General features: G+C 38.1%; 1 protein-coding gene across 4 annotated transcripts in view; it reads left to right on the top strand.

Annotated features, from left to right (window-relative positions):
* Window positions 1–14,025, top strand: part of LOC143256926 (N-acetylglucosamine-1-phosphodiester alpha-N-acetylglucosaminidase-like) — an 86,324-nt gene that overhangs the window by 37,758 nt on the left and 34,541 nt on the right. The gene's annotated exons all lie outside the window — the stretch shown is intronic.

Genomic DNA, 14,025 nt, shown 5'->3' with positions numbered 1-14,025 from the left:
ATTGCATCAATTGCAATGGCTCTCTCCTCTCCTACTTTCATTCTTGCCCTAAATGGTTGGAAGAAAAAGAGGTGCAGTATTTGAAAATGATTCATAACATTACTTACCTTGAGGCTTGAAAGTTGCTGTCCACCACTTCATCTCAGACGTATGCTGCTGCACTTCATTCCACTACTACAATGTCAGTGCAGATAGATCTCTTTCTGCCTCCAAAAGAGTCATTCTCAAACCAAATGAAAAGTCTTTTCGCCTCCATGATTAAAAAAGTTGATGAATCAACTTCAACATCCATCTCTGCCCCTAACATGTATTTCATTTGTTCATGTCTTCAGTCGCTGTAATTCCCTTCCAACAGCAAGGACCTTCCTAATTGACCCAGGGCAGGATCCATGAAGGTTGATAGACCTCTCTCAAATAAAGATAGTAATGAAAAAAGATGTGGCCACAAACAGAAGGGTTCTCCACCCAATTCGCCTACACATAAATAAAAATGGCCATCTTAATCCAATGGAACTGTTGAGGTTTATGTTCTAATCTGGATGACATCAAAGAACTGATTGCTTCCTACCATCCTGTAAGTCTTTCCTTAAAGGAAACGTTTCTGAAATCTGCCGATACAGTTACCTTTTAGTGGTTTTCTTTGTACAGAAATGACAGGCTGTGTGATGGACAAGTGCATGGAGGGATGGCACTGGTGGTTGTTCAGCATGTGCCCACCCTGTCTTTGCCACTCGACACACCCTTGGAGGCAGTAGCTATCTGTGTTTCCATGGGTCATACCATCACTGTATGTTCTCTCTACCTGTTGTCTGGACCTATGATCAATCAGATCTTGATGCTCTCATTGAATAGTTGCCATCTCCTTTTTTAATCCTTGGGGACTTTAATGGAAGTTATTCCCTTTAGTGAGATGATGATATTGATGGCAGGGGTCGCTCCATAGAGTGTATGCTCTCTGATCACAACCTTTCTCTTTTCAATACTGGTTCTTCTGCTTATTTTCATGCATCTAGTCAGTCCTTTACTGCTATTGATCCCTCAGTTTGCTCTCCTTCACTGTTTTCCCATTTTTCATGGAGTGGTTGACAATAATCCATGAGGCAGTGATCATTTTCCTGAAATTTTGAGAGAGACTGGCTATGGTCGATTTTTTGAAGTAAATTAGAGATAAACAAAATGTTAGGATTCAGATAGAAACCTTGAATCTGATTATTACAAAATGGCTAGGTTATTAAATTCTGCTTTTTCTTCAGTTTTTACAAGTGAAGACTTAAACAGTATTCCTAATCTTCAGCACTTGATAGAAAAAAAAGCAAAGTTGAACGAGACAATTGCATTGATTCTGAGCTTGTTAAAATAAGCTTGGAAACTTTAAAGAATGATAAGGATTGAATATGTGCAGCACTTGCCACAATTTTTTGTAAGTCCTTAAACAGTGGACAAGTTCCAATGGATTGGGAATTAATATCACTCCTATCTTCAAGGAAGGTAATAGAACTTGTCAGTAATTATAGGCCTATTAGACTTGCATCAGCTGTGGGAAAAATTTTTGAAAATCTGATAAAAGATACTTTGCAAAGTCATTTAACAAAGTTTAGAATCTTATAAGATTCCTTCACAGAAGGAAAACCTTGCTTTATAAATCTTTTGACATATTTTGAAAATGTTATAACATATGTAGATGAGTGTAAGGGTGTAGATTTATTTGGATTTTCAGGAAGCATTTGATGAAGTGACTCACAAAAAGCTTGCAAAGAAATTTATTCATGTAGGTTTGGGAATAAGTTAACTAATTGGATAGAAGAGTGGCTTCATGGAAGAAAGCAGAGGGTTGTTATAAATGGAGTTTGGTCAAACTAGATTAATGTTGCAAGTAGTGTACCTCAGGGCTCAGTCTTAACACCATTGCTTTATTGATTTACCTTAATGACATAAATGAAGGGAATGGTCAATAAATTACTTAAATTTGTTGGTGATATTAAGATCATGGGTGTTGCTGGCTGTGAAGAGGATACTGCTGCTGCTTTACAAAGGGATTTAGATAGTTTACTGTCTTGGGCAAATAAATGATAGGTGGGTTTTGGTTATGATAAATGCAAGATATTGCATGTGGGTTATTATAGTTAGAATTATAAGTATAATTAGGATCAGAATAACCTTAAGAGTGTCATGAAAGAAAAGGATCTTGATGTGATGGTTGACCAGTCTCTTAAGCCATCCAATCAGTGTGCTGTTGCTAGTGGTAGGGGAAAAGAGGATTTTAGGTTGTATCTACAGAAATATTGAATAGAAGTTTAATGAAGTTATAATTTCATTGTATAATCGCTGATTAGGCCACATTTGGAGTATTGAATTGTTGGTAAGAGGAGAGTTACAAAAATGGTATCTGGGATGGAGGGGTTATCATACAAGGAGAGATTGAAATCTCTCAGATTGTTTTCTTTTGAAAGAAGAAGAGTTAGAGAGGATGTGATTCAATTGTTTAAAATTGTAAAGAAATTTGATAGTATTAATGAATCATCTTATTTTCATGCTTAACAGTGAGAATAGAAGGACTATGGACACATATATAGGTTTAAGCTTAGACAATTTTTATTTTTCAAGTAAGGTGATTGGCCTATGGAATGGGTTGCCTTTGGATGTTCTGGAGGCAGTAAATTTGAGTGAATTTAAAAGAAAGCTTGATAACTATACAAATTATTATGGCCAGTTTTAATTTTTTTATTTAATAGTGTAAGTTTGTTTTAGAATATAGGACAGCTAAGATGGAGTAACAGGTCTGTTGTTGTCCCTGAACATTGTTCATTTCAAGATGATAACTCACCTCTCAGTGCAGTTTAACTATATTCTCTGCACATATGCTGAAGAGATGTGCACAGAACTAGCCTTTAGGCAACACCCATCTAGTTTCATGTAATTGTATGTGAATTGTGCCATTGCATGGTGACATCATCATGCAACAAAAGTCTTTTATCAACCAGAGGACAGCACACCTCCATATACACTAAATCTCACTTTTCATTTGCACTTGTGGTTTTTTATTGTTCTTCTTAGCATTATATTCTACATAAGCACTTAAACTTCTTATCTGTGTTCAATTTATTGAGATTTACATCATTAAGGAACTTTGATTTTTATTTTCTTCAGCTATTGTTTCAAAAGCTTTAATTTTTTATTATAATTTCTCAAAGGACGGTAATTTATATTTTATCATGAATATAGAACATTGTTCATTCACACTTTAAGACTTATTTATGCTATGACTTTTTGAGGCTTGTTAACTGTGAAGTTCATTGTACCTCCACTGTTCAATGTGTTATAGATTACCATGGGATTAATTAGTCCTATAATTCATTCTCATCAGCCAAATTTCTTTCTTCTAAGTTAGGAATGATCTCTGAGACATTGACCTTCACCTGATTTGTTTTGGATACTCTTTACCATTTGTGAAATGACCTTAACCTTTCAATTTATTTCTGGATTTCATTCTCAGATGTTTCTTACCAGCTCTTTTGCCTATTTTCTTTATTATTTTATGATTCACAAATTCCTCCTTTGATGGAACAGTGCTAAGTTTATGGTCTTACAACCCCATAATCTAGGGTTTGGGTCATCATGGTGGATATACTAAATAGCCAGATGTGGCCTTACTTTAAAAATAACCAACCAAACGACCCACAGTTACTGGGTTTATCTCTTTTAATTCTTGCCTGCTGTCAGGTTTAGTAGTGTTTCCTTTACCGAATAGATCTTTTCTCATGTCCAAATGCCTTGTCCTCTTCATGTTTGTGACACTGTTTCTTGACTTGTAGACTTTTATTCCTTTCTTTTCCTAATTACCTTTAATTGGAATCCATCTGACCAGCTTAGGGATTGGATCCTTTATCTTCTATTTCACTTCTTAGTTTCCCACTTTCAGGTTTTTCTTTTTCTTTTTATTTTTCTCTATTCTTGTATGTTTCATCTCTTAACTCCACCTTTTATTAAGGCACTTCTGAAGGTTTTCTGTTTGATCTCTTCCAGTTCTTCTGCTCTTTCTTTCTGTACTTTTTCCCCTACTGTCAGGACTTGTTGGGATCATTTCTCTTTACTGTATCCCTTCCTTCTCTTTGTGTACTTGTTTTATAGGGCTCCCTTTCTTTACTCATATTTCTTTAATGATGTTCCTTCCTTCTGCTAGCCATACCCCTCGGTGTGGATTCCTGTACGTGGTGAGGGGATCTCCCAGGGAAGGTTCTGTTCTATCTAGTTACCTTCTCTGGGATCTAAACATCCATCCACGTGTTTGCCATGCGTGGCGACCCGTGAAGGGGAGGAAAGGATCCTGGTGGTTGAGGGGTCCAACCCTAACACACCACTTTGGCCTTGAATTCCTGTAGACGGGCAGCCTTTGGGTGGTCCCTCTTGGGCTAGAGTCAACCAAGTACCAGTGTTGGAAGTTCTCAACGGGTGTTGTGGACATTGTGTCTGATGCTGGTGTTTGGGTATAGTACTCACGAAACCCTGGCATTGCTGCATTGTCCTTGCATGACTTTGTAGTGCGTCCCCTTGTAGGGCTCCATGGTGGGTGGGGTCAGTGGGTACCGAAACGTTTTCTTTTTCCCATGGATCCTCCAAAAAATTTAAATAAAATTGTAAAAAAACAGTCAGTGGGTAAGTGACCACGTCTTGAATACTCAGAACAGCAATCTTCAACATCAGTAACACACGTACCTCATTTTCTTATATTACATTCTCTTTCGGAAAAACCTTTAGGGCAAATGTCCCCTTTTTTTATTCAAAAGGGGCTAGAGGGACTTGCTGGCTCTCCAAAGTCAGTGAAGAAACTTCGATCTGGTGACATATTGGTTGAAACATCCACATCCCAACACAGTGAACTCCTCTTGAATTCAAAGGCAATTGGGGATATACCTATTGAGGTTACACCCCATGCTACCTTGAATTCTTCACGAGGAGTTATTGTTGAAAGGGATTTGAAGAACGTTCCCGAGTCAGAGATTCTCGCTGGTCTCTCCACTCAAGGAGTTTCTGCAGTGAAGCGCATCTCCACTTGCAAAGATGGAGTTACACTGCCAACAAATACCCTCGTTTTAACATTTACTTCACCACGTGCACCTGCCACCATCAAGGCAGGTTATCTCATTTGCAGGGTTCGATGTTTCCAATGTGAGAGATTCGGCCACTCAAAGACATCTTGTTGTGGAGGCAAGGACCACGATGCCTATGACTGTGACATGAACCCACATTGTGTAAACTGCAATGGTTCTCACCCCCTCTTACTTTCATTCTTCTTCAATGGTTGGAGGAAAAAGAGGTGCAGCATTTGAAAACGACACATAACATTAGTTATCCTGAGGCTCGGAAATTGCTGTCCACAACTCCATGTTGGACATATGCTGCTGCACTTCATTCCACAACTACAGTGGGATTGCAGACAGATCTCTCTGTGCCTCCAAGATAATCGTTTTCAAAAAAAATGAAAAGCCTTTTGACCTCCGTGGTCAAAAAGGTTGATGAATCAACTTCCACACCCATCTCTGTTCCTCCCATACCTTTCAACAAACCTCAAGATCCATGGAGGTTGATAGACCTCCTCCGACTAAAGACAGTAAAGGAAAAAGATGTGGTCGTAAACCGAAGGGTTCCCCAGCCACTTCACCTACCCGTTCTTAAAAAATGGCCACCTTGATACAATGGAACTGTCGAGGTTTACGTTCTAATCTGGATGATATCAAAATGCTGATTGCTTCCTACCATCCTGTTTGTCTTTCTTTACAAGAAACATTTCTCAAAACTGCTGATACTGTCTCCATTCGGTAGTTTTCTTTCTCTGTACAGAAATGACAGGTTGTGTGATGGTCGAGTACATGGAGGTGTGGCACTGTTGGTTGATCAACACGTGCCCACCCTGTTTTTGTCACTCAACACACCCTTGGAGGCTGTAGCCATTCGTGTTTCCTTGGGTCATACCATCACTGTTTGTTCTCTGTACCTGTCCCCTGGAGAGACATATGATCAATCAGATCTTGATGCTCTCGTTGAACAGTTGCCAACTCCATTTCTAATCCTCCTAGGGGATTTTAATGGACATCATCCCCTCTGGGGAAGTGCTATTATTGATGGGAGGGGCTGATCTGTAGAGCGGATGCTCTCTGATCACAATCTTTCTCTTTTCAATACTGGTTCTTCCACTTACTTTCATGCACCTAATCAGTCCTTTATCGCTATTGATCTCTCAGTTTGCTCCCCTTCATTATTCTCCCATTTTTCATGGAGGGTTGACAGTAATCCACTAGGCAGTGATCATTTTCCGATTCTTTTGAGAGAGACTGGCCGTGGTCGATGCCACCCTACCCACGTGCTCCGGTGGAAGCTGGATCAGGCAGACTGGTCCACTTTCACTGCTCTCACAGAACTTGATCCTGCCATCGTAAATCAGCCATCAATAGACGACTGTGTAGCAGCGGTAACTGACTGTATTACACATGCAGCTGCTCAGTGTATTCCTAAAACCTCGACACGTTTTCCACGATATCCATCTCTGTGGTGGAATCCTGCTTGCCACTTAGCACGAAAGACTCAAAAGCGGGCCTGGGATACTTTTTGTAGATATCCCATACTTTCGAACTGCATCGCTTTCCAACGGGCCTGTGCACATGCTAGGTGGGTAAGACGTCAAAGCCAGAAGGAATCTTGGATTAAGTTCACAACCAGCATATCTTCTAACACCAGTTCCAAGATCATATGGGACAAGATTCGAAAGGTTAATGGGCACTACAATTCTGTCCCCCTCTCGATCTTACTCTTTGATGGTCAGGAGGTGACTGATGTTCGGAACATCGCTAACACTCTAGGTGAAAGCTTTTGCCGGGTATCTAGCACTTCTGCTTGTTCCTCCACCTTCCTGGCCATCAAGACTCGGGCAGAGCGATCACCTCTTTCCTTTCGAACTGACTGTTTCTTTGACTATAATTGTCCCTTTACCCTGGTGGAACTAAAAATGGCCCTTCATTGGTCTGCCAGTACGTCTGTTGGACCTGATGGTATTCATTATGACATGCTGCACCATCTATCTCCTGCTTCTCTTGATGTCCTTCTGATTGTTTTCAACCGGATCTGGCAGGAGAATGTTTTTCCTGATGCCTGGCGCCAGGCTATTATTTTACCTTTCTCTAAGCCAGGGAAAGATCCCAAGATTCCTTCAAACTACCGTCCAATTGCTTTGACGAGCTGTCTCTGTAAGACATTAGAAAGGATGGTTAATGCTCGTCTTGTTTGGTTCCTTGAATGAAACAACCTCCTCTCGCCCACCCAGTGTGGGTTCTGTCGACAGTACTCCACCACAGACCACCTAATTCGTCTTGAAACATCTATCAGAGAAGCCTTTCTCAACCGCCAACATCTTGTATCAATATTCTTTGACATAGAGAAGGCTTACGACACAACATGGAGGTATGGCGTTTTGAGACCTCCATACATATGGGTTACGTGGCCATCTACCCATGTTTATTAAAAATTTTTTAATGGACAGGAGATTCCAAGTTCGTGTGGGTTCGACACTTTCCCGTTCTTTTGTACAGGAACTTGGAGTCCCTCAAGGCTGTGTATTGAGTGTTACACTGTTCAGTATAAAGATAAATGCCATCACTGAACAACTCCCTCTCACTGTTGCGAATGGGCTGTATGTCGACGACTTTCACAACTCATGTCAGTCGTCAAACATGAGATATATTGAGCGGCAACTACAAACTGCCCTCAATTGTGTACGGAAGTGGACTCTGGCGAATGGCTTTAATTTCTCTCTCTCCAAAACTGTATGCATGCACTTTTGCCGTCAACGGGGTATTCACCCTGATCCTGAACTTCATATCGGTGAAGTTTTGCTGCCAGTGGTCCCGGAGACCAAGTTCTTAGGGCTTATCTTTGATCGTAAACTGACCTTTATACCACACTTAAAGCAGCTTTGGGTCAAATGCACAAGAGCACTGAACATCCTCCGTGTTTTCTCTTCTACCAGTTGGGGGGCAGATCACTGTTCAATGTTAAAGGTATATCGTGCTCTTATTAGATCGAAACTCGATTATGGATCAATGATCTATGGCTCTGCCAGACCCTCGGCCTTAAAGATGCTGGACCCCATTCATCACCAAGGACTTGACTCTGCATTGAGGCTTTCTGTACCTCTCCAGTTCAAAGTATATACATTGAATCTCATGAACCTTCTCTACACCTTCGCCGTTTGCAACTATCTTTACAATATACTTCGAAACTTCATTCCTTACCAAAGCATCCCACCTGGAAATGTGTTTTCCTTCCTCGGTGGGCAGTACTTTTTCAGAACAGACGATCTATCATTGCTCCGTTTGGCCTTCGCATCCGGGCGCAATTGGATGAATTGGGTCTGTCCTTGGATAACATTGCAGATTCCACAGGTCGGCCCATCCCACCATGGCTTATTACAGCCCCCAAATGTGACCTTTCTTTCAGTCACCTAAAAGGCAGATACTCCAGATTGGAAGTACCGTCTCTTATTCAATGAATATCTTTCAAACAATCATTCAGTTCCCATTGATACAGATGGTTCCAAATCAGGTAATTCAGTGGGCTCTGCTATGGTTTGCTATGGGTCAGTAGTTGTGTGCAGAATCCTTTCTACAGCTTCTGTGTTCACTGCTGAACTGTATGCCATATCTCTTGCCCTGGATCATATTGCAGCTGAGCAGTACTCCAACTGCACTATTTATACTGATTCGCTTAGTTCTATACTTGCCTTGGAATCGCTACACGTTAGCTCACATCCTATTCTCGCTGATATTCGAAACTGACTGGCCCATTTTTTCATTAGCAGCTACTTCAATCCAGTTTTTCTGGATACCAGGCCATGTTGGTATTCGTGGGAACGAGCTTGCAGACATGGCAGCTAAATATGTCTGCTTCAGCATCATCACTCCTATGCCTATTCCGTACATGGACTATAGTGTTGTCTTCAAGGCTCGGCTCCATGCCAGCTGGCAGTCCACTTGGAGTGAGCAACGCTACAACAAACTTTTTCAAATCAAACCCAAAATTGGACTTTGGCCATTTAGCTTCCGTAAAGTTCGGAAGGAGGAAGTTGTTCTCACTAGGCTACGCATTGGTCACAGTTTTTTAACTCCTCATTTTCTTTTATCTGGAACTGATGCACCAATGTGTAGTTTGTGTAACACTCAAATCACTATCAGCCACGTTTTACTTTCTTGCCATCGTTACAATTCTCAACGACGGCAATATTTTAAACATATTTTTTCCCAGGGTCAGTCTGTAACATTGGACAGAGTTATTGGTGATGGTGACTCTGTCCACCTTGATAATGTTTTTAATTTTTTAATGGCCATTAATCTTTTTAATCTCATTTAAGTGTTGCATATTTATTCATTACACCTTTTTAATTGTGGTTCCTTTTTTACAGTTTTAATCTCTCTCATTCAATTTGACATTGGACAATGGCCAGAACATTAAATAACTCGACACCAGGACTGGAAAGACCAACTTCAGGTGACTAACGCTACTGTTTGAACTATCTGTTTGAACTGCTTGTTAGTCGTCCTGGCGAGTTGTTATTATACTTTTGCTGCATATCATTTCACACTTTTACTACTTTACTTGTTAGTACAGGCCATATTGACTCATAACCTGGAACCAGGACTGGAAAGACCAACTTCAGGTGACTGACGGTGGTTTTTATACTTACCTGTTAGTCTTCCTGGCGGGTTATGATCATTACTATTCTGCTACAGGTAGTCCTTTACAACTTTGTTGACTGGATGTCAACATTGGTTTTTATGCCATTTTCTGTTTTAATTGCCGTTTTGCTTTTATCTTCAATTACTTTTACAAATTTTACTCCATTTACTTGACTTTTATCTTTTTACTGGACATTTGGCTACTCATTATTACGATTTTGCGGAGTGTCTTTTAAAACTTTTATTCTTTTACATTTTGATAATAGCTGCTATGACACATAACCCAGAACCAGGACTGGAAAGGCCAACTTCAGGTGATTGACGGTGGTTCTTGAACTTACCTGTTAGTCTTCCTGGAGGGTTATGATCATTACCATTTTTCTAGAGTAAATATTTTACAACTTTGAAGACTGGATGTCACCATTGGTTTTTACACCATTTTCTGTTTTAATTGCTGTTTTGTTTTTACCTTCATTTACTTTTAGAAATTTTACTCCATTTACTTGACTTTATCTTTTTACTGGACATTTGGCTACTCATTGTTACAATTTTGCTATGTATCGTTTAAAACTTCTATTCTTTTACATTTTGATACTGGTTGCTATGACACATAACCCAGAACCAGGACTGGAAAGACCAACTTCAGGTGACTGACGGTGGTTCTTGAACTTACCTGTTAGTCTTCCTGGCGGGTTATGATCATTACCTTTTTGCTAGAGTAAATACCTTACAACTTCTTATACTCTGCCTTCTATCTTAACATTGTAGACTAGGTGTCAACATTGGTTTTATACTTTTTTGTTTTACCTTCATTTCCATTTATGTCTATTACTACATTTATTTTTTATTTTTTTTACATTTTTACCGAATGTCTGGCACAGATAGCCTCGCTGCTTTGTACCATAAAACACTAAATCAATCAATCAATCAATCTGATAGCCATAACTTTTGTCTTCATTATTTTCTTTGTTTTTTTAAACCTTTTCTGGACCTTTGTTCTTGACTTGTTGAGTTTTATGGTAGAACTACAGTGAGCATAGAAGACAGTCTGAATGAGTCCCAACCACACAACATATATTGCCTATCCGATTACTTGTATGCAGTTATTCAAATGGTCACTTACCAATTATGTCTGTCCCTACAACATGACAGTGGTTTCTCTGCTGGCTCCATTTTTCTCTTGAGATGAAAAAGGTACAAAATATAATAGGTATACCTCTATGGAGCCTCTGGCGATTAGGTGCATTCTGAATAGGGCTCACCTAGGCAAATGTAAATTTTTGCATTTCCTCTACATTGTGGGATTCTAGCAAACCTGTGTGTGTGTGTATGTGAATTATTCTCTCATAATTTAATGTTTGTGTTACCTGAAAAATGTATTTCATATATGTATATCTGTACAAATTCTCACCCATTCTATTTACTTACAGTGCACATTTTCTTACTTGCCTTATCAAAGAATGAAGATTCACAATTGCAAGTGAATATGGGGAAATAGTGTGCATGGAGATATGTTGCTCTTTTATTGGCAGATGACTTTTGTCTCTTGATGATGTGGAGCAATTCATAGAAAATCACATGAAATTAGGTGGGAGTTGTCTTAAGACTAATGGCATACAAATCTTCTTGGCAGATGCATAAGAAAGATAACTAAACTATGTGAGGAGATTAGTACTTATTGAAAATACATTTTTCATAAGAAAAGTATTTACTTTTTTTCATACAGATTAGAAAGAAAGAAAATACTCATGTCATCAAGCATATTTTGGGTGAAACTACCCAGTAGGTATTCTCTGGTAAGGAATGTTCATTCTTTTAAGCCATAAGAAATTGTGGGATAAAGAAGAACATAGTGATACAAAAGCTAGGAGACTAAACAGAGTAATGAAAGTTACTACAGCTAAATTTATGTGAACAAATTCTGCAAAACAGCGTTTCAGTTCAATTCCTATAATGTATTTGTGTGTCCTAACTGGCTTCATGAGTTTTGCATTGCACAAAACATATCATTGGCAGTGAATATTATGGACATGTTGTAGTTGAAACACTATTATACACTCTTCTTGAAATACCCTAAGGGGGTGAACAAAGAAAGTAATGTTAAAAAATATAATAGGTGTGATACTGATGTCTTGTGACAAGTATAATTAATTATAGTCATGCTTCACCAATTTAGAAAAGGCATTGAATGATAACAATCATTGTTTAACAAGTGGCATCTGTAAATAGCATTCCATTTACTTCTGCATTTGTTGTGGTCCAGTGAGCCTGATGTATATTAAGTGAAACACATCACTTGCAGCAGATGTGGTGGCAGTTTATGGATGAAGTACTGTCAAACACATGACTTAAAAATTCTAAATGTAGTGAATAAAGAATGCAGTGTTAGAAAATGCAGTAGGCTTAATAATTTTGTCTTGTGATAAAATATAATTAATTTTTAATCTTTTGATGTCTTGTTTTCTCAAAGTTTGAAATTGCATTTTTCTTCAATGTTCAGTTCAGTCTTTTTACTAAAAGAAGCTTATTTCTTAATGCTTTTTTTCCCATTGCAGCTTTTAATTCTATATCTTTGGAGCACAATACTCAATGACACCTCAAAGAATCTCATCCACATGCCATCATCTTTGTTTTACCATGTTGATATTCATCTCTAACTCCCTAGTAATTAAAAGCCTGTCGTCAGGAAACCTGACTACCTTTATTTTCTTTCTTCTGATTTTAACAACTGCTTCAACTCTTCCCATGTTTTTTACACCATTGCCTCAGAGCAAGTAATAAGAAGGAGTAATAGTAATGGGTATTCTTTCTCATCCTATTATCCATTTTCCCAAGCCACCACCATCTATTTTTATGACAGCTATTTGTTACATGTACAGAGATGCCATTAGTGGAATATTTTTTTTAGTCTATTTCAACTATTATCAGTAATTCCAATAGCTTTTGCAGTCTTAAGCTATACAATTCTTTTCAAAATCCATTTATCATGTAATCACATCTTTTAAAAGTTTCAAATTCCATTTTCTATTTCTACTTTCTTTTACTTTTTCCAGTCATTCCCCAGAGTGACAGCAATAAGTATATAGGCTTAAAACTCAAAAATCAGGGGTTTGATTCCCCTTGATGGATGTAGCAAATAGCCCAACATTATTTTGCTATAAAGAACACAGACACTTCAATCATAGATTTGTCTTCATAACTTCAAGATTATCTCAGTCTTCATTTGCACTTTGAAAATTATGTGGATTGACTATGTTCTTTCTGTATTTTTGTCTAACCAGGATGTAGTCCAGTTTGTAATACCTCTGACAGCCATGTTTTTCCATGTGTACCTTCTTTTTGTTATCATGCTGAAATCAGATGTTTGTTGTTGTCACTCTTCTCTGTGTACAGTGTCCTTCCAGCTTTTCTCTTCTTTCATTTCTTCTCCATGGTCTAAAATTGCACACATTATTTTCACCTCTTCTTGGTGACTTTACTCCAAATAGGTATTTTACTCTCTCTCATCACTTTTCATAAATAATATATCAAAATCTAGGTAAGAACTTTTATTTAGGTTGTAGTTATAAGATCCAATGTAGAAAAAGGAAGGAATGAAAAGAGTAACTTTCTTTAACAAATTTTTTGGTAAATATACATTTTCATTAAAAATATTAAACTTTTTATCCAAGCAGGAGTATTTATTGTGTGTACTACAACTTTTTATTTGATTATGAACAAAAGAAACAATGTTTTGGATCTTACACATTTTTCATTTTTTCCACGTACAATATGTTATGAAGAACCAAGACTTAGTTTAATGTTGCTACATAATTTGGTCTTGTCAGTTTTGGTATTCTCTCAGTACATATGTGCTAATTGTTGTGGTTTGGTTTTCCCATTTATTAATGCTATTCCCACACCTTATGCCTAGTGAACTTTATAAACACAGTGCTTATTATGTATTAATCATATTCCTTTATTCCCACACAATTTTGCAAATCATTAAAGACTTGTATTTATTGAGAATTTTCTTACATTCTCTGACATAACACACTGGCAAACTCTTAAGACAGATGACAAAGGCTTGAATTAAGTGCAGGTTTTGATATGATAGTAATTTCAAGGAATTATTGGTCAATTTATGATTTGAATTCTAAGCAACAATTATGAAAAAGATCTGTTAATAAACAATTTCACTTTAGTTTACGTGCCACAAATATTTGTCTGTTGATAGTAAATTGCCTGTCTTTGCATTTGAAGTCTACTTGAAACAGACATTCCAAAACTTTGTAGATTAATATCAGTTATAGAATTGTCTCTT

The sequence above is a fragment of the Tachypleus tridentatus genome, chromosome 7 (genome assembly GCF_004210375.1).
Source record: "Tachypleus tridentatus isolate NWPU-2018 chromosome 7, ASM421037v1, whole genome shotgun sequence".
Lineage (NCBI taxonomy): Eukaryota > Metazoa > Arthropoda > Merostomata > Xiphosura > Limulidae > Tachypleus > Tachypleus tridentatus.
This window is presented reverse-complemented; position numbering and strand designations above follow the sequence as displayed.